Source organism: Columba livia, chromosome 15, assembly GCF_036013475.1.
Source record: "Columba livia isolate bColLiv1 breed racing homer chromosome 15, bColLiv1.pat.W.v2, whole genome shotgun sequence".
NCBI lineage: Eukaryota > Metazoa > Chordata > Aves > Columbiformes > Columbidae > Columba > Columba livia.
Window position 1 is genome coordinate 3,257,851 of NC_088616.1, and position 20,581 is coordinate 3,278,431.

A 20,581-nucleotide genomic window follows, 5' to 3' on the forward strand; every position below is an offset into this window, starting at 1 on the left:
CCCATTTAATGTAACAGATTGAAGGCGCTGGGGTTTTTGTTTGTTACCTTCTTCCCCAAAAGAAAAACAATGCTCAGTTAGCTTTCCAACCCGTGCTGCAGGTGCATCTGTCTTGTTTGCAACCTTGCACAGAGTTAACAATATTTATTGCTGCATGGACAAGGGCCGGACGCCCCAGCTCCTCTGTGCTGCGTGACCTTGCAGCAGCATAGCAGAACTTTACAGACCCTGGCTGGTGGTCAGGGACACAGCGTCCTTGCTGTTGCGCAGGTTATGATCTAGTGAGAGGGCAGGAGCAAGTAATCCAGCCTTGGGTGTTGAGCAGAGTTTGGTTTTTGTTGTGAAACAAGCAGCCAGGCAACTTTGCCACGGTTGTGCTTTCTGGCAGCAATACGGTCACTTGGCTTTCTTACAGACACGGCTCCTTCTGTCGCTTATCCCATGGGCTGGCACCACAGTAACTAAACCCTCAACAACAGCTCGTTGCAGCAGAAATGTGCTCTGACATATGCCACTGAAGATAACAAATGGTGCATGGTCTGTGTCATAGCAGAGAAGAAATGACCAGAAAGACACCAGACATCTAGAAAGCTATTTCTGGGTCTCTCTTTGAGAGATGGGGGAAGTCCTGTTTCTTTAGAACTCAGAAGGAATATCAAGGGCCAGAAGAGTAGCAGGGAGCCATTTTACTTAACATAACCCTCAACCAGAATGCCTTAACCTCGTTTGTACAGCCTCTCTGGGACGGAAGCAAGTGGCCACCACCACTCCATTTCCCTGATATAAAAGGTAGACACGCATGGTGAGAAAGGAGACCACAGATATCTTGCTGACTTGAGCAATCGGCGTTTTTGCAGGAGAAAAGCAGACCTTCAGCATTTCTCTTGCTGTCTAAGGCTTGTCAAAGGCTACTGCAGCACAGGTGGTGAAGCACCCCACCCCTTGTCTGCTTCTCCAGCTGGGTCCCAGTCGCCTGTGGACAGTTCCTCTAAACTCCCAGGAAGCTCCTGCTGGGGGTTGTGCAGTTCTTGTGCAGTCTGAGGGTTCGGGGAGCACACAGAGGTGTTTCTGCAGGACACCAGCGAGGGAGGCACATGGAGATCCTGCTATGGGGAGCCTCCTGTGCTTCCCAACCGGGAGCTGCTCACAGAAATCCATCTCTGAAGAATGAGAAAAGCAGAGGCATTCCACCTTCCTCCCAAAGTAATATGCTTTCTCAGGAATCTTTCACCTGTTTCTTTAAGTGTTGATCTCATACTTTTGCTGGGAGCTTTAGTAATCTTCCAGGAGTTCAGCTGCCAGCAGCACTCTGGCCTTTCACTTGAAAGGAGAGCATCTAACCCTGTGTGGCAAATAAATGCCTGAAAGACCTAAAAGCTGAGGCTGGAGTCTTTTGGTAGGATTCCAATACAGAATATCCTGATGAAGTGCTGGAGCTGTATTTTTTGCACTATCATATTTGGTCTAATTCAAGTGAAAAAAAAGGTGGTGCGATAATTTCCAGTTGTTACCTGTGAAGCCTGTTTGCGTTATCCTGGAAACGCAAATAGGGCAGCTTTAACTAATATACCCTGCAGTTTTCGATGAATCATTTATATTTCCAAGTTTGCTTTCACGTGGCTGCTGAAAGAGCAGAATTGCAACTCCAGTGTTGTCAGCTGTAGGGCAGGGTTGTTATCACCCATGCAGGTTTTGCTCTATAATTGAGAATTCAACGCAGCTCTGGCTGAAGAACTTTTTTGATTTGCACTGAGCTTTCCTAAGCACCTCACATAACCACAGCTAAAAGCACCTAGTGTGCTTGTACTGCAGCAAAGACAAGTGAGGGGGATTTTCTTTATTTTCAGGTCAGCAGTTCCCAGAATAATGATGTATGGTTGAACACACAGCCTCATTTGCAGAAGGTTGATATCACAACTTAAATGTTTAACACTAGGGGCACTATAAATTCTGGCATCAACGCAGGGTTGTTGATCTGTTAACAGGCTGCTGCAGGACTATTTTAATTTGGCAGCAATGTGTTTATTAATAAGTAAATTCAGCCTTTTCTGCTCTAATAGAAAAGCAATCAGATCTTCTTACAAAAAAATGAAAAAAAAAAAAAGAATCTGGGTAATATTTCATATCTGCATCAATTTTCTACCTACAGCATGGGGGGAAGTAAATGATACCAGGTGAATAGATTCTTTATGATCCATGCCAGCTGTGCCCTGCTCTATAACATTGCTCCTCTGACACACTAATCCTGGAAACCCCCAAATGCGGTGGAACTTGCCTTGGTGGGCATCTCGAAATCAGCCTCAATCTTATTAGTCTGAGTTTGGGAAATCAGTAAGGGTTTTTGGAGTAAACTCCTGTTATTAAATCAGTGACAGTGTATACTTTTTTCCCCCTGTGATTTTTTTAAACTGTAACTTGCAGCATAGTTTTCAGTCTGCTTCCTTTGAAAGTTTCAATGTGCTGTTAGGACTACTAAAATTACACGCTGGTATGGAGAGGAAAATAAGGATTTCGTTATATCTACCCTGAATTTTCCTTTTGTCCTCTCTTCTTGACCATACTAGAATAGCTGACCATCAGAGGGGTGTTGCATGATGTGTTCTGGTGCAGTGACCAACCTGACTGCTTTCAGAGATGTCTGTAAGTGAGCTGTACGTGTACAAAGTGCTTGGAGGTTCTTGATGATAATCTCCAAAGTACGTATCTTGTGTAATTTCTGAAATAATGGCTCCAAATACACTGAGTTCTTGCATTCAGGCTATCAAATTGGAGAGGAGAAAAAAGGGAAAAGCCTGAACTTTTCTATGCTGTAGCAACAGTAAGAGCTGCTGAAGGTAGAAACAAATTTCTGATCCAAATCTGCTGTTCAGAGCCCTTTCTTCAGGGAAGGCAAAAGGCATAGTGGTAAGAAAATATAATTCCCACTAATTTAGTTTAAAAGACACTTAATTTTTGTTTTTCCATTTTTCTCCACCGTAACTAGTTCATCCACATTAAATGAGACCCATTCCATTAGTGCCAAGAACAATTAAGAATTGAATCTGTAATAAAGTCTGACCTAAACTCACACCTTATTATATAGTCCTGCAAAAGATGTTCTGTGGGAATAGGCTTGAGAGAGTTGGAATAAATGTATTATTTTGTGCTATGCCTTGCACGCGGAATTTGTAAGTGGATTCATTCCTATAATAAAAAGATATGCTGTAGTTTCTTAGAACGCTCACAGTAGGACACTGAGAATAGCTATGAAATGTGTTTGCAGGAGTTCCACCAATTTCTACATTTTAATTCATTTTTCTTAGAAATTTTTCTTATTCATAACTAATCTGGAAAATATGGACAGGCTGCCATTTAATTAAAAACTATGTAGCATTGCCATTATTCCTTTACACGGATAAATGAGCTGCTGATTTCACCCTGATTTAACATTGCTCTTCCAGTCTGCTCCTGTAACTGACATTTCTGCCTTTCCTCTGGGTATACAAACCCAGTGTCTGAACTCATCAAGAATGGCGGAACATTGAACGGTTTGGGCATTCTGGAACAAAGCAGGCATATCCAAACCCAGAAATAAATTAATAGAGAATGTGTTATTAGTATAATATACAGCTGTAGGTCCACACGAGCTGATTTATTGAAGAGAAAATGAAATGCCTGGTTTGCTAGAGCAACTTTTCATCTGGCATTTTTGCCAGCAGTCAGTGGTAACCTCGAAGAGCAGTATAGCTTCAAATAAGATGGAATACTAGAGAGAATTTTGTGGGCTTGAGTACAAGATTTTTCTGGTGGGGGTTTTCCATTGCACACTGTGTAAATCTGTCTGCCTTTGAAACAGGGATTTGACATTACATGGACATGTAGCTCCCACGTTAGAGCTGGAATAACTCATGCAGGTTATATTTTATATATACGTGTGTGTGATATAAGGTTGTTGGATTGCTTGGGGGCAGGGTGCTTGTGGTTTTATTTATTTTCAAGGAGCAACTGATTTAACTTCTGTCTCTGCATCCGGGCCACTCTTAAATTGATCTTTCTTCCCTCTTGTTTGTCATTAAGCACACCAATAAATAATGGACTGTCCATTACAGCTGCTCAAAGCACAGACCCATAATAACCATCTGCAACAGAAGAACTTCCATGTTCTTCTCTTATTGATTCACCTCGTCTTGCAATGTGGGCTTGGCTTCCCCATGTCATTTGCTGGCGGTCAGCCTTGGAGGCTCTCCGCATAAAGGCAATTAATCTCATTTTGTCAGTGGTAGTACTGTGGGGTGAAATTACTTGCTGTGTTATAGAGCAATTCAGTAAAGGAAGCTGGAAGCTAAACTTGGATATTCTGACTACCAATGTTTTATTCTACCTATTAGCTGTCCATTCACATAGCTTTCTTATTTTCAAGGATGTGTTCTTGGGGGTTTTTGGTTGTTCCTATTTCCCCTAAGCCTGTACCTGATGTATGCTTGAGAGAACCTACCAGCTGGAGTAGAGCATAGGGGTGTGAAATAGGAGTTGGAGTGAGTGATAATTGTAAGCAATATTATTATCTACCTCTCGCAAAGAGCCCTAACCTTGTGTAAGATGAAATTTAGCCCCAGGTTTCCATAGTCTCTAGTTTAAATGTGGAAAAAAAAAAAAAGCCTTCAGTGCATATGTTTCTCTTCTAGCACTGCTGGGCTCTTTTGCAAGTTCTGTGGAGCTGTTAACCTTAAAGTAAGCTTCTTCTAAGTGTCATTTCTGCTTCAGACTCGCTATTAGGTAGCTCACAGCTCTGACTGTACGTTGTCCGTTGTAACTTCCGAGTGTCACCGTGCCGAGTTGCCCGTGTTGGTGTCGCTGGAACTTTCTCCTTTCACTCTGGACAGTCTGACTGCTCAGTGGATTTATTTTCAAACCTTCAGCTGCAGCCGGTGGAGGAGGAAACACTGACACAGAATAACCCTTGCCCTCCAACCTGTATCAACACATTGGCGATTCTTGCTCTTTTCAATGAAATGATCAAGAATGAACAGAAATGTGATGTCTGCATTAGAAAAGGACCTTGTCTTCTGGGAGTGGTGTAGTACTTATCACACCTGATCTAATTGCTGCATTTATAAAGCTGTGGGGTTTAGCCACTTCACATGTATGTAGCTGAAACCATCTCATGGATAACACATCCAATTCCTGTTGGCCTCCAAGACTTCTGATAGAGTTGCCCATTCTATCAGGAATTTCTTACTCCTGTGAAAGTTTGCTTACAGGACAGAAACCAAATACATATAAACTTTCTGAGGAGCCACCAATGATAATTAATTGGACCAGTTTTCTTAGCGCTGCTTGAAAGCAGCTGTTTAGGAAAACCTGTCCAGGCATCTTGGTTTAGGCTAATGCCAGTTTGCAATGACAACAGTGTCAATCTAGAGCGGGGGGGGGAAAGGGCATTGAAGGGCTTTTGCTGAATTGGAACCACCAGGGCTGTAATCCAAATCTGGCCTTTTTGCTGGAAAAGCATGACCATACGGTGCCGTCCTTCACTAAAGGACTTGGATAGCTGCTTTAGTTGTGGGTGCTGGAACGGGTTGTGGGAGACAGAGTAAAGGATGAGTGCATGTTATTCTCACACAAGATACAATGAGTGTTTCATATGGAATGTGTGGCTAGCAGAGTCATTATTTCTACCTTCAAAAATGGCTTCAATAGAATTAGGGCTTGCATGAACTTGGATGTCAGGACTTTATAATCAGAAAATGGATCCCACTCTTTGGATTAACATTTCATGTATTTTAGGGGTTTATGGGCCTTAAGCTATTTGAGTGTTGCTGTGTAACCCCAGCCAGCAGCCACTTGCTCACTGCCCACACCTCAGTGGGATGGGGGAGAGAATCAGAAGGGTAAAAGTGAGAAAACTCGTGGGTTGAGATACAGAGAGTTTAACAGTTAAAGCAAAAGCCCCGCGCATAAGCAAAGCAAAACAAACCAAGGAATCATTTCACTCTCCACTTCCCATCGCAGGTGGGTATTCAGCAGCTCCAGGACAGCTGAGCTCCATCACACCCAACAGTGACTTGGGAAGACTTGGGATGTTCAGTGACTCTGAACATCCCCGGTGAGGAAAATGCCAAATAGAGAGTTTATTCAGAAACACACATAAATAATGTCAGAGCATTTGGAATAGAACAAGTATCCTATTCTGAATTCTTTCTTCAGAATAGCTCTGTGCTCCTGTTTTCAGGCTTTACTTTGCGTATAGTTGCCTTTAGTATTGCCTTGCAGTACTCCACAAATATGCATGTAATTGAACGGGATATGTTCACTACTTTTATGACAACAAAAGACTTTTAGTGGCTTTGCAGAAATGGAGGAATTGCATTACTAATTTCAGAATCCCGGCTCTTTGATTGCTTTGAATTCTTTTCACACAAACCGAGGAAGGTGGGAGGGTGGATGATAAGGGGGTTTGATTTTTATTTGATCACCGTAAGAAAAAAGTGCAAAATACTTACCTTGTAGTAACAACAAACCTGCAAGACTTTAGCAACTCGGTAAGTGTATCTGTTGCAACATTTATGCAGTGGCCACTTGGTGCCAGTGTTTCTGAGCTTAGTTGGGAATCGGTGCGAGCTCCAGCTCCTTCTGGCTCTTCAGTTTGGTGGCAAAAGGACATGGTCATAGCCTGTGATCATTTCAGCCTTAGTTGTGGCTTGGAAACTGTTCTAAATGGTAGTGGATTCATTAAAAATAAATAAATAAAAGTGATGCTGTCTCTATAGTATTAGTAATGCTAAAGTTATGACAGATGGAACAAGGTCAAGTTTGCCAAGTTGTAATTCCTTATATCAGGCTAACTGACATAAAGTGACTTTAGGGCATATAGCACCTCAGCTGAAGACAAGCACGTAGACTTGAAAACGAGCTTCATGGGTGAGTCCAATGGAAGAATCTTACCTCTCTGTGCAAACTTTATCTCAAAAAGCACAGTACAATGTAAGTGTGAGATCCAAAGGAGACAGATGGGTCAGTTGTTTTCATTTAATGTTTCTATTTCTGGCAGCACCTGTGGCAGGATGCAGGGTGGGGAGCTGTATTTTGTTTTAATCTGGATAGACCTACTGACAGCTTTGAGGATTTGATGCCTTTTTGGTTATCAGGTATGTAGGGATAATTTTTTCTAGACTGTGCTTAGTTTCATCTTCCTATTGAAGTGCAGCCGTCTTCATTCTGAGTTTTCAGGGGTTGGTCAGTCCTTTCAAAACCCAGAGCTTTCTTCTTCCCACTCTGTTTTCCCAGGCAGTGAGGTGGACCCTGCTAAAACCAGATGTTCGCTAAGGTTATAATCCTTCTCCCTACAACGCCTTTGCCTCTTGTGTATGACTTAACTTGGTTACTGCCACCTGAGGCCTCAAAAACTGGTTCCCCTGATGCCATTTTCTGTTTGCCACGTGAACTGAAGTCTGTTACCTCTGAGGCAAGCAGAGTTTTTGATTGTATAAGCAAATAATGAAAATAGGCACAGGCAGGTTTGCTTGTGCGCTTGTCTAGAAAGATAATGAAATGAAGAAAGATAATTACACCGAAGCGTTTTTGCCCTGTAGTTGTTGCACAGTTCCTTTTGGACACAGTGCATGCCATCTTGTGGACAAGTCCCGCTATGTCTGAATGCTTGAGACAAATATTTAAAGATGGCATTGTGTGACAAAATTGCTTAGTTGTGCAGCATGTAAAATCCTACGTGTTTGTAGCTCAGTGCAAAGAATCCCTCGTGGATGCTGATTTTGTAAGTGAAGTTACGCGAGTTTGCTTGGTTCCCTTACTTTTGAGGAAGCTGAATTTCTTTTGCTAGGACATAAATCACTTGTTACCACTTCTAAAACTATCAAACATAAAATTCATTGCAGTTTTCTTCTTAATTAAGTTTAGATGAATGTCTGATAATTATGCTCGTCTGGGAGCAAATGAGAAATAATTCTGAGAAACATCTGTCCAAGGACCATAGTTGCTCCATGCCAATAATAAAAAAACAAAATAATTTTAGAAATTTCCTTGCTTCAAGAATGAAAGCAAAAATATTCTTATTATTCGAGAAATAAGCAAGTTTTACAAATATTTTTATTTGAAATTAAGATATCTATATTCTTTATTATTCTTTATAGTTTGATTCTTTCTCGGTAGAACGCAAATGACAACTCTTAAGACCTTCTTTAGTGACTTAAAAGTCCTTCACGAAAGCCATAAGGATTTGTTTTACAGGGAAGGCTCTAAACCCCCCAGCATTTGTTAAGATATTATGCTTGCTGAATGAGATCACTTCCCTTTTCATGCAGAGATCAGAGATCTTGTCTAATGAAAGTCCTTTAGAGATAGTCCACTGCCTGGTTCTTCTAAAATTTAAAATAAAGCAAGCTTATGGTAATTTTTTCCAGAAACAAGTATATAAAAAGTAAAACGGATGGTTATGAAGGTGAAGTTTTTGCTGTTAGCTTGAAAATTATTTTAATAGGAAAAAGCCTCAAATAAGTTGGTCTAGCTTAAAATCCAGTTTGAACGCAGAAGCAATTTTATGCTTAAAAAAAAGATGGTAATTCAAACTTAATGAATAAAAATTGCTGAACAAATAAACTAGTGTCAATTGCATGCTGATTAAAGCAGCTTCCACGTGCATTGTGCTGGTAGCTCTGTCTGTCCTGCAGGTCAGCAGAGCCATTTCCAGCTTTAGGGCACGTGTTCTGGTTTATTGGCTGATGAACAAGCCTTCCCACCGGACACGTGTAACAGAACAGCCTCTGGTTGGGCTTTGTCCCCCCACATTGCCAGGGCCCTCTGGAGTACTGAAAACTTGAGGGTGAGTGGCAAAGCACCTGGGGGCAGATGGTTGTGCTGCTGAGATACACAAATGTGGGGTAACATGGGCTCGTAAGAGAACTCCTGACTTACTAAACAACCATCTGGGACTAAACCAAGTGTTGCAATTTTTGGAAGCTACTAACAGCACCCACCCATCTGGCACGTTGTGATAAGCACAAGGATCTGCGTGCGTTGCCCAATGCCAAAAAGTTATTTATGAGCTGGACTAAATGGAGCCATGAATTTGGGGGGAAGCAGTTTATTTTTAGTTACCGTGGATTCAGTTCTAGTTGTGGCACAGATCACATTTGCTGCAGGGCAAATGCAGGAGGAGTTGCGCATACAATCCGGACTTGCTATGTGTACAGCAGATCAGCCAGCTCTCTGAATTCCCCGGCGCTTTCAACCAGCACGTGAGGGTTTCTAGCTCACTTATTTTTATTACTGGTGTTGTCTGTAAGGGTAGTCAATCGTTTACAGATTGCCTTCCCTGTTATAAAGGATTCCTCTGAAAAAACAAGAGGATTCATTTCAACTGAGGAGTGTCCTGAGCATCTGGTGTCCATACGTGACAGGGCACCCGAGGCTGCCAGCAAATTCAGTGAAGTGCTTTCTTAATGTGGGGCAATGGATGACAAGATTGCATTTCACCATAATTAGTCATTGTTTTGGTAAATGGGTGTTAATCCTCACATTGTTATTGCTGTTTTAGCTCTGTGCTGATTTTGTCCCCAGATTTTAGGCTTCCTGGTTTGCTCCTTCCTGCAGACAAGCAATATCAAGTGACATACGTGCTATCTGAGTTTCTGGAACAGGAACTGACGCCTTCCCAGCTGAGACTGTTGGCTATTTAATTGATGTGTGAACTGGAGAGATTCACTGAAGTGCCTTTAATAAAGGCAGTCCTGCCAGAGGTGGGGAACTGAAATATTAAACATTATCACAAAGCTATTCTTAAATCATGTAACATTAGTTAAAACAACTAGAGATTATAAATCAAGGCAGAGTTCAATAGCAATAACTTTGCAATTGCCAGAAGTGCAGCAAGTATTACTGCAAAGTTCAAATGTTTGTAGCATGAAGTGAGAGGAGCGTAAGAAAACGACTATTTAGTGGCCTCCAGCTTTGCACATCATACGTGAGTGATGGTGGGAACAGAGTTTCAGAGACATGGGTACTTGAGGAAACTATGGATAACTATGAATTTTTAGTGCTAAGGTCTTAATCTCTCTGTATATACTTCTGTATTTCTTGCCTGCATCTCAGCTAGGTTGTAATAATTCTGGTGTCTGGATGACAGTTGTGTGAAAGATCATTATGTCAGAATTATGCATAAGAGATCACTGTATCATTCCTTACTTTAGGGCCACAGAGTTGCATCCAAGCCATTTGTTAGAATAAGTGTGGCTGCTGCCTTAAGTAAAACAACAGCAAGCTTAAATGCAGGATTTAGAACAGTGGTTTCAGTGGTCAGATGCAACATGAGGCAGCAAAGCTGACTGACAGCCGAGACCATAGCACAGCTTGGCCAAACAGCAGCTCGGGCGTCATTCTGGAGGAAGGGGGAGAAGCAGCTTTATTTTTAAAATTGCATCTTTCTTGTACCCTGTCAAGGGAGTAGGAAAATGAATTTGAAGGGTAAATGATTGGAGAATCATAACTTTCCTCTCTGTTTTTAGATAGTATAGAATCCATCAAATAACGGATGACTTAACCAGGACAGATCTGCCATTTTTAAATGTGAAGCTTTTCTATCATAACCGTTACTTTTTGGTTGTTTATACTAGGGGAACCATTACTGGCAGTGAATGGTTATTCTTCTTGTAGTTCTTTACATGAAGGGCCAAGTGTTCTGGGAAAAATAAATCTATCGTTGCCTCTTTTGACACCACACTGCTGTGTCGCTCTCTAGGGGAGATGATATGATTTACATCCTTAAATATTTTGCTGTAGTGTGATAGTGTTTTGCCATCTGGTGGCTGTTATTAGCTGTTATCATGATCAAATAACACTATGTGAGTTGATGTTAAGAAGGAAGCATTAATATTTAGGTTTGGATTAATTTAGCGGTTCTGTCAACCAGCCGCAATCCTGGGGAACATTTTCAGTTTTAGATTCGATATGCTACTTCTTTTTCATGTCATAAATCCATTACTATTCTGATCTTCCACAAGTAGATTACCCCACATATTATCAACTTGCAGATGAAAGAAATAAGTCCTTTTTTTTTCCGTAACAGTCACAGTAAGCAAGGTACATGCAGTGAGGAGGGTGCATGCTTGGGAAAGAAGGTGGCAGATGTTTGGTATCAGGAGGAGTTGTTGCAATCACTTAAGCAGCCAGGAAAAGCTCAGCCTTAAACCTGCCCCATGGGAGAGCACCGGGCAGACCTGCCGAGTGGCAGCTCTGACAGTGCCGCGTGGGGTGAAGAGACCTGGGAGCAGTTTAAAAGCTCCAAACTTTGGGGGAGTTCACCCTTTTCCTCCCATAGTTTCCCAGCACCAGGGGGGTTGGATCACTGGGGGAAGTGTAGAAGACACTGGAAGAAAATAGGAACTGTGAAAGAAGATGGATTTATGTCAGGCAGCATGTGTCCAACAGCTGACTCGAAATCATGATTTGTCTGTTATGAGGGTTTGTCCTGTTTTGTTCTTTTCCCCCGTACCAGTTTCATATTGGTGTGGAGCAATACTTTCGTTTTGATACATGAACCTAAGCAATGATACTGTCAGTCACGCGGTATTTATCTTCACAAAAGTTTCTGAAAGGAAGGGTGTGTTTGTGGGCGTTCTGTTCTCTATTTTTTTTTTTTCTGCCATGCACAGAATTTATTCAGGGATAATTTAAAGTGAAGTTATTAGCTCCCAAATGAATGTTGCTCAGGCCCCTATCACAGCTTTTCTAAAAGCCAGGTGTTGGAAACGAGCATTCAGGGGAACCCAGTTTCTTAGCCTTGAAACCCAGGCTCTGCTCGTGTGTCACACAAGCAAACTGCACCACACTTTCAAATGAATTTGGCACCGAAAATGTCAGACTTTTTGATAACTGCACATATTGGTATAGTTGTTTATACTGAACAGGGCCAGTGCTCACCCAAGCAGAAACAGCGCAGCAATGTTGTCTAGGCCTGTCTCTGTGAGCTGTTAGTTATTGCATTGAGAGCAAATATCACCTTTATAAAGCCAAAGTGCCTCTCAAAGGGTGGGTTTGCCACTGTGGCTAAAATGTGTTTTTTCCTGTTCATCAGCAGTCTCAGAGGCTCAGACCTTCCCATAGCAATCCTGTGTCTCAGTGCAGATAACACCTCCAACGGGGGCTTTTCTCAGACAGCCAAAATTCATGTTTTCTTGTTCCTGTGTACTATGGGGGAGCGGTTTTGGGAACTGCATCTCATCTGGCCAAACTGTGTGCCCAGCTCATGACAGCTATTGCCAGTGCATCAAGGACATCTTGGCAACATCAACATGCGCTTTACACTGAGATGTGGGATGTGTTTCTTGTTTGCAGCTTTGAGGCCTGAAGTGTGAACCTCAGAGCTCCTGTCACATGGTGGCCACGCTTGTCGGAGAGAGAGAATCTCCCCATAAGATCAGCTGGAGAGGCAGCAGGACATCTTCTTTGTACCTCGGGCCTGTGGAACACAATATTGATTTACACTCGTGGGACTGACGGTATGTGTATTTTATTATTGCTTAAAATGCAGGTCAATTTTAAAGAAGCAAAGTTTGACCCAAGTCAGCTGCTCTGTGGTGGTGTGTGTTTGTTCTGTCTGTATTTGGATGATGATGATGATTAACTGATGCATTATTTCTCATGGGGCTATTAGCTCGCCAGCTGGATGTGTTATACAATGTGGGTGACAGATGTGATTTGTAATGATCTAGCCCTGTCTTAGATATATTTTCCAGAAAGTCAGCCCAGTTTGTCTGGAAGTAATTGAAAGATGTAGAATCTCTTACTTCTTCAGTCAGTTCTTTCCACTTGCTTATCACCTAACTATTGAAATGGAAAAATAAGACATCGATCTTCATTTTCCCAGCTTTGTCCTCTGAACATGGGGTTTTACTGTGCTTTTTTCTCTTTCATTAAAAAGCTTTTTACCATCTGATACTTTCCCCCTATAATCCAGTGAATGATTTAGGACAATAGTTTTCTAAATTCGAAGTAATTGCATCATTCCATAATTAAAGAGGTTCAATACTCAGTCTAAATACTTATCTTTATATCAGTATTATTTAAGTAAGGAAAACATAAGAAAAACCTGTGCATTCTATGTACTGTTTTGTTAAAGAGGTACAATTAAATTTGTTTATTTTACTTCCTGTAAAAGTTTTTATCCAAATTCTTTAGCAGTAAGAACCTAGAAAACAGTATCTGATAATTGAGGGTAAAGGGACAAGAGCGGAAGAGATTATTTTGGCTCACTTAAATAATTAATTATAAATCCTCTCCAGTTTTGTTAACTTTTTGTCAGTAGATGAGCTAAATTGGCTGTGAGGCTCAGAGAAAAGATGTAGAATTAGCAAAATCAGTGCTAAGCTCTACCACTTTAATTACAATTCAAGCTCTGCTTTCTCAGGCAGTCAACGCTCCCATGGGCAGAAGCTGAATTTTGATTGAGTACCACCTGCCATTGCAAGTCTAAGTAATTTGTTTTTCATCAATATTGATCCCATCTGGAAGTTCATGCCCTTGGGACTTTGAAGTAGGTTTTTTTTATACTGTGAAAAGAAATGCTATAGGTGACTTACATGTTAGCTGTTCCTGTAGCTCAGGATATTGGCTGGCAATTGCAGTCCCAAAACAACTGGCCGTATTTTGCCTCTACTAACTGTTCAAATTGTGCCGGAGTTCTTGTTCCATTTGCTTTGCAACTTGAATCAGCCATTGCAACCATGGGGAAAAAACCAAATATTCTTACATTCTTTCAAGTTATTTGACCTTAATACATCTACCACGCTTCCTCTGTAAATCCATATGTGTACATTGATTGCTGCTCTCAAAGTGCATTCTGGCACAACTCTCCTTGAGTATCTAGTGTTATTGAAATGATCAAAATTCAAGTTCTTTTCTAGCCTTAACAAATCAGTGTATGCAAAATAATGACTCCCCCCCAACCAAACAAACAAACCCAAAATAAACAAACCAAACCAAAACCACCAAACCAACAGCAACAACAAAAAAGTATATGTGTGCAAGTCCTGTAATTTTCAGACAGGAGAAAAATAAGGTGACATTAAAGTTTACTTATTTTATACATTGCGGGCATATTACAGTGTGTAAAATACGGCTAACAGGCTTTTAAATGTACATCAACTTCTAAATGTTGTTTAGTTTCTTTAGCGGAAACTTGTTATTGTGAAAGCAAAACTAATAAATCCCAAATGCATTCATGTTTGGGGCAAAACTGACATCTGCTGGTGTTCCCTAATAAAATATGTGCAACTAGTGTGATGACAACACATACACGGATATTCTGTGTATGCTGCCACTTCTGGGAGGCTGTTGGCAGCTCTGTCGTGACTCGGTAGGGAGGATGAAAGCATGACAGCCACCTATAGTGGGTGGAACCACCTGTAGCAGGTGGGGCTGCCTCAGCACATGGTGCCCCAGAGGGTTGATGGAGAGGGGAGGGTGGGAGAGATAATAAAGATTTGTCTTAATTTCTAGCTGTGTTTCCTCCAGCACGCCTTGGGTTGGCACTGCCCATGTCCCCACCCATCACTTGGTGTGTTGCAGGAAGAGAACTCGTGTGGGTCCCACCACACAGGCTAAAACTGGTGCTTTGTCCACCCAGTGCAAGCCAGTGAGGCCTGGCAAGGGAGGAACTAGTGAGTGGTGAGATAGGTGGGAAGGAAAAAATAAGCTCGTGCACTGTAAAATGGATGCTGTGTTTGGATATTCGGTGGAAACGGGAGTAGGGCAAAAGGGAGCAATGTTATTGGGGTCCCCAGGGAGGAGGAAAAGCCGTAGCACGAGCCGGCCTCTGATAAATGTAAGCAAAAAGCCATGGGAGAGTGCGGCACTTAGAGTAAGAAGGCTTTCAGTTGAAGGTTGTGCCTTATCTCACCTTGGGAGAGAGTCATGGTTTGTCTCTCTTCTGGCTTCTAGGCTGCTCATAACCACCTTGGGAAGGGGATTTAGTTACAAAAAAACAATTATTCCAATTTTAGTTAAGCTAGGGTACCATGGCTCAAATGACTTATATTTTACTCTAGAGAAAAATAGTGTGATTTCTTGATAATAATGAAAATTTATTCACCTGCAACTCTGGTTCTGCTCTCAGGTTCAAATACAAAACTGTAGGAAGGAATCAACACCCACCCCTCATCACCCCCAAATCAGGGGACTGGGAGTGTTCACACTGCCAGAGCCCTCACAGTCCCACACCTGATGAGACCCCGGGTTACCGGTACCTGCAGGCGCTTCAGGAGGTGACTGTGCCTGCAGAGCTCACTGCGGGCTTATTGTCACTGGAGTAAAAGCCTCTTTTGTCCTATGAAACCTGAATCCTGCCTCTGGGATGGGTTTGAATTGAAGCTTTATATGTGTTACATAGACCAAGGTCCAAGAAAGGATTTAAACACAAAAACATGACTTTAGTGAATTTTAGATGCTTTCAGCCAAAAGGCCTAAACATGATCCCTGTTTGGCCCTCAGGGGTAGATTAAAGCACCTGAATACCAGATCTTGCCAACTGGCTCACCTGAAGTATAGTGGGTAACACAGTCCTTGGTGAATCGTTTTTGGGGATCTGGTCATTAAATACTTTTCTGTCTTATCTTTGAGCTGTTGGGTTGGATAGATGGAGTGACATACTCTGTATTTTCCAGAGACTGATCTGATTTAATTGCTTGCAAGGGCACTAGTTAAAATAACTACACTTGTTGAAGGTTTCTGTGATCACTTTGTTTTCTTGCATATGGTGTTAGCTGTAGATCTTGGTGACTTAAGGGCTGTTGTAGAATCTTGGGAGGGATTTTTTCCTCCTGTGCTGAGCCTGGCTGTGCTGGTTACAGGAAAGCCACTTGTTTTAAAGTCAATCGATGAGTAAGCCTCTTGGCAGGAACCGCCAAGTTCCCTGATGCTCAGGCCGGGCGGTCTGTGGGGGAGTTCCCGCTGTGTGTGTCACTCGGGTTCGCACTTCCACGGACTTTTTCCTCCTTTCGTTTTCCTCCCGTCACTGCTCAGCCGCGCACGGCTGCGGACGCTCGCTGGCTCCGCTCGCAGCCCGGGCACGGGGTCCCAGCTCGGCGGGGAGCGGACGGGGCGCTGTCGGTAGGTGCGGGGCAGCGGGAGGAGACGGCCGGTCGGGCCAGCGGGGCCGCGGGCGGGGCCTGTCCCCGGGCTGGGGCTGTGGGCGCTGGACTGTCCGACCGGGGAAACCCCCGCGGGCGCCCGCTCGCGGTTTTCGGGAGAAAGGGAGGAGGAAAGCCAGGGACGGGACGAGCCCCGCGGGAAGGCGGCTTCACCCGAGCGAAGAGGAGAGCGGGCAGGCGGTGCGGAGCGGTAAGGGTTGCGGGGGGCGCCGGGCTGCCCTTCCCGCGACGGGCAGGGCGGGGGAGGTCTGCTTCGCTGCCGGGGCCGCTGCCCGAGAGCCCGGTGCCGGCCGCCGCTCCCGGGCCCTCTTCCCGGGGTCGCTCCCCGCCGTCCCGCGGCGCCTAGGCAGGGCTGGAGCCCCCGGCCCGGCTGCGGGAGCGGCCTCGGCTCTGCGGGCCGGTCCCGGGGCGCTGGGGGAGGCTGGAGCTTCGCCCCGAGCGGCGGTCCCGGCACCGGCGGCCCGGGAGAGGCCGTGGGCGGCGGCCGCTGCCCGCTCGGCTGCGGGGCCGGAACTGAAGCTGTAGGAGAAGCGAAACCCAGCTGTTGTTACTTCCAGTAGTATTCTGAGATTGTTGATTACTCGGTAAAAGTAACATGCTACACGTCTGTAACCTCTCCTGCTGAGGAGAGCACACTGTGCAGTACCGTTTCTGTTTTGTCAGTGTAAAATTGTGACCCAAATGGCATTGCTTATCTTACTATAATAATAACGTATCAAAGTCTTCTCTGTAATTATTACTGAATTTTATTCTCTTATGAATGCCTGAGAAATTTACACAACTTAAATATTTCTCAGCAGGTTGGTAAACTAGGAATGTAGTGTCTGGAGTTCAGCTAACCAAGCTGATGGCCCAAGCAAGTGCCGTGTTAAGGCTTGCCACTGTGCAATGCAGAAACCCCAGTGCTCCGGCAAACCTCTGTGTCCTGCCTGGTTGTTTAAAAAACCAAAATTTAGCTTTCAACCTGTGTTTCATTCCAGGTGCTGCTGATCAGCAGCTGTCTTAAACTCTGTGGTGTGGGAAAACCCTTTAGTTACCTGTGGTGTTGGAGACAACTTGGGATTTCTAGAGAAGTCAACTGAGTAGGAATTGTTTAATTGAAGGGATTAAATCATGTCAAATTTTAGATAAAGAGCAAGGGAAGGGCAAGAACGTATTTGCTTGGCAAACCTGGGTTAGGAAAGCTGTATTTGTAAGCAGTTCTTTTTCTTTTTTTTTTTTCATTTTTTTTTCTTTTCAAATACCAAGCAGAGGGATGGGTTATTGCCTTCTCTTTCTCTTGTCCCCAGGCTAGTCTTCAAGCAGTGCCCGGGATTGCGAGACGCATGTTTGCACTGGCTATATGAAGTAATAATGCAAATATCTCTTCAAAGTTGACACTTAAAGCAGAAGGGACATTAGCAAAATTAAGTTGAAAAGCAAAAAAGCATAAAACCTATAGCAGTCGTTTTTAAACTGAACCAGCTCTCCAAAACCAGTCAGCGATAAGAAATGAAAAATGCAACGTCATTTAAAAATAAGTACTGAGTGTTAAATATCAAAAGTAGATGTGTTCATGCTGGAAGTTTTGATCATGACCATTTTGAAATCGATGAAAGGGTGTTGATTTCTTGGAACTCGCACTTCAGCAAAGCCAAGGTGAGGATGGTCTGGTCGCACAGTGTGACTGGGGGCAGTTGATCGGTTTAGGCATAAGGCGAAACTTCTCTTTCTAAAGAAAACAGGACGTCAGTGGTTTTTAAAAATATAGCTGTGGAATATTTGATACTACAAATATCGTCACAAAAACCTAATGAATTTAGTCATCTTTGCTGCCTTGTTCCCTCTTCAGTCTGCCAAAGCTGTGGCGTGAGTACAAGAGTGGTGTGAAAGAGCAATGCCCGTCCTCAAGGAAGTGATGAATGACCACAGTAACTGCTCCTGCGTACACACTGTGCCTGTGGCCACGTCTGTCCTTCTGTACCAGCTCCTCTGTTTGTCCCAGCTACGTGGCTACTGTAAAACCCACAATGGATTGAGTAAACAGTTCCCTTTCTAATGAACCTTCCCCAATTTCTGCTTAGTCCACTGCGAGGACCATGGGACTACTGAAATGTATAAATATTAATGGTGTTTACTGATGTATTACTGTGCCTCCCATGCAGCAGATTAGTCTTGTGTAACCTGGAGGAGGGAACAAACTTGTGACAGGTTCTTTATAGAAATCTTTATGGACTTCAGTGAAGTCCTGATGAAAGCTGTACCGTGTAAGGAAGGCAATCAGTGATATTTCAGAGACTTCTGCACTCCAAGAAAGCAAAGAGGCTCGTGTCGTTTCTGGGAGGCTTGTGTGCTGGGTCTTGGCTGTACTTTGTGTGGATGGACTGAGTGCAGCCCTAATTGGATACTTACACCTGCAATTCTTCCTCTTTGCATGCTGTCTTTTGTACTTGCAAAGTTCTCTGTAGGTATCTTCAGGTGTTGAAAGGCTTTTTGACTTGAGAGACATGGTCAGAAAAAGTGTAAAATCAAGAGATGCTACCTGAGGCCTATTTTAAAACTTTAAAGAATGACCGTGGAGACAGGCACAGGGCTTGGCTTGGTTGGAGAAGAGCAGTCATGGATTACAAATGAACTTGTTTATGTTGCTTTGAGGTTTGCAGTCTGGAGATGTGCGTCCACAGAGCCTTATCCTTGTAACTGAGGGTTTAAGGGAGAGATTTTTGGATGCTGAGGGAGGGAAAGGCTAGATAAATAGCTTACCAAAGTGGGAACCAATGGCAATTTCAGATTACTTCTTTTCCTTTTGGTATGCAGACAGGTGTGTGGGTGGGATAGATAAGGAGGGTGAGTACTGGCTGCAGACTGGGCTGAGGAGTTGGCCCACGTGGCTGCAGAGGCACTGAGGGTGCTTGGCTGCACAATGGTGCGTGGTGGTGGTTGGTTGTTCCTGGGTAAGGTGTGGAAAGGACAAGATGGGTGATCCTGGAGGGCAGTGGTGTTGGCATGGACAGACACAGGCATGAGTGAAGAGGAGGCAACGTGGACATTGCAAGACTCACAGAGGCAGGTTTACCAGACAGGAGGCACTGGTTGAGAACTCTAGGTGAGAACTTATCATAGTAGAAGTACATGAGATAAACATTAGAATATATAACTGCTCAAAGGATGATGCAGACACGAGAGAAACTAGCTGTGAGTTAAGGCTAAAACTTATTACGAAGTTTAGAACCATGATAGACTGGAATTTCTAGAGCATCTCTCAAAAAAAGGAAGAAAATCAAGCTTGTCTTAAAATGGTCTGAAATTCCTGTGTTCTTGACTAGATATATTTAATATATTCTGAAATAAGGAGAAAAAAAAAGTCAGGTCCACTAATAAAATCAGCTTCATTTCGATAGCAGGACACTGATGCAGAATCTGCATGGCGCTGGGTGTACAGCGGTCCTTGGCACAGAGGAGTATTTAATAGCCATGCAGTCCCTATTGTTGCTGCCAGTCTCTGTTCCTGGGATGAATTAGTGCTCCTCTGACCTGAACCAAGCTGGCAGCAATGGAGACAGCCCAGCAATTAAGGCAGTTTTCTGGATAATTGTCCTTCATGAAGAAGTCATTAAAGCAAATTAATTTGTTTTGTTTACATCATGACTGATATATTTTGCATCAGTTTTGTCATAACTTAATATTTAGTCTTTAGTGTATGGAAGAAATTAGAACTGGACCTTTGTAATCTTTTTCTAGAACTGTAACCTGACTTCTATTTTCTAGGTCACTACAGAGTAATTTGGGTTGGACAAGGGATCTCTAGAGGTTGTTTAGATCAGCCACCCGCTTAGGACCACCTTAGGTGAGGTCGTTCAAGGCCCTTTGACTTTGTATTCTGTTACAGCTTTCTATTCTGAAGCGTGTTTCCTCCTTCTGTTATTGTTACAGAATTATTTGCATGCAGCCAGCTACGGTCCCGATGGGGAAATTCTGCATTATTATCTGGCTTGCTTACTGCACCTTTTGTTTGCTTCTAGGAAAAACCATCCAGTCATAGCTTCTGTTTCCTTCCAACTAACGTGTTCTTTTGCCTTTGTGTGTGTTGCCTACAGATTCTGCTGGAATTCCCAGTGAACGTTTTCCTGGATTTAAAAGATCAGATTCCACAGTGTTCTATAGCCAGAAACTTTCTGCCGTGTGTAACAAACATACAAGAATCCAAGTAAGTCAAATCTCTCTCTTCTTTTAATTTTTTTTTTTTAATAGTACATGAGACTTTTCCCCCATGTTTCTCTCTCTGCCGTGTGGGCTGTGCTGTGTTCTGTGCTTTTAGGCCTCCTTAGGTGATGTCTCAAATTGAGGTCCATAGCTTGTTGGAATAAGCTTGGGCAGTGGGGGTATGTGGAGGGCGTTATATCCAGGAGAAGACGGTTGGGCTGGGAATAGAGCAGCAGTGGTTTCTGAGACAAGCTACAAGC

General features: G+C 43.2%; 1 protein-coding gene across 11 annotated transcripts in view; it reads left to right on the forward strand.

The window, feature by feature from the left end:
- Positions 1 to 20,581, forward strand: part of LITAF (lipopolysaccharide induced TNF factor) — a 33,630-nt gene that overhangs the window by 2,240 nt on the left and 10,809 nt on the right. The window contains exons 1-4 of one of the 11 annotated variants that reach the window (XM_065030522.1): positions 9,080 to 9,233; positions 9,556 to 9,734; positions 12,328 to 12,491; positions 20,216 to 20,325. The gene's annotated coding sequence lies outside the window, so the exon portion shown is untranslated. Of the gene's footprint in view, positions 1 to 9,079; positions 9,234 to 9,555; positions 9,735 to 12,327; positions 12,492 to 15,877; positions 16,099 to 16,133; positions 16,330 to 17,557; positions 17,778 to 19,904; positions 19,966 to 20,215; positions 20,326 to 20,581 lie in introns of those variants that run through there. The other 10 variants (XM_021295810.2, XM_021295809.2, XM_065030521.1 and 7 more) reach the window with 10 other exon arrangements.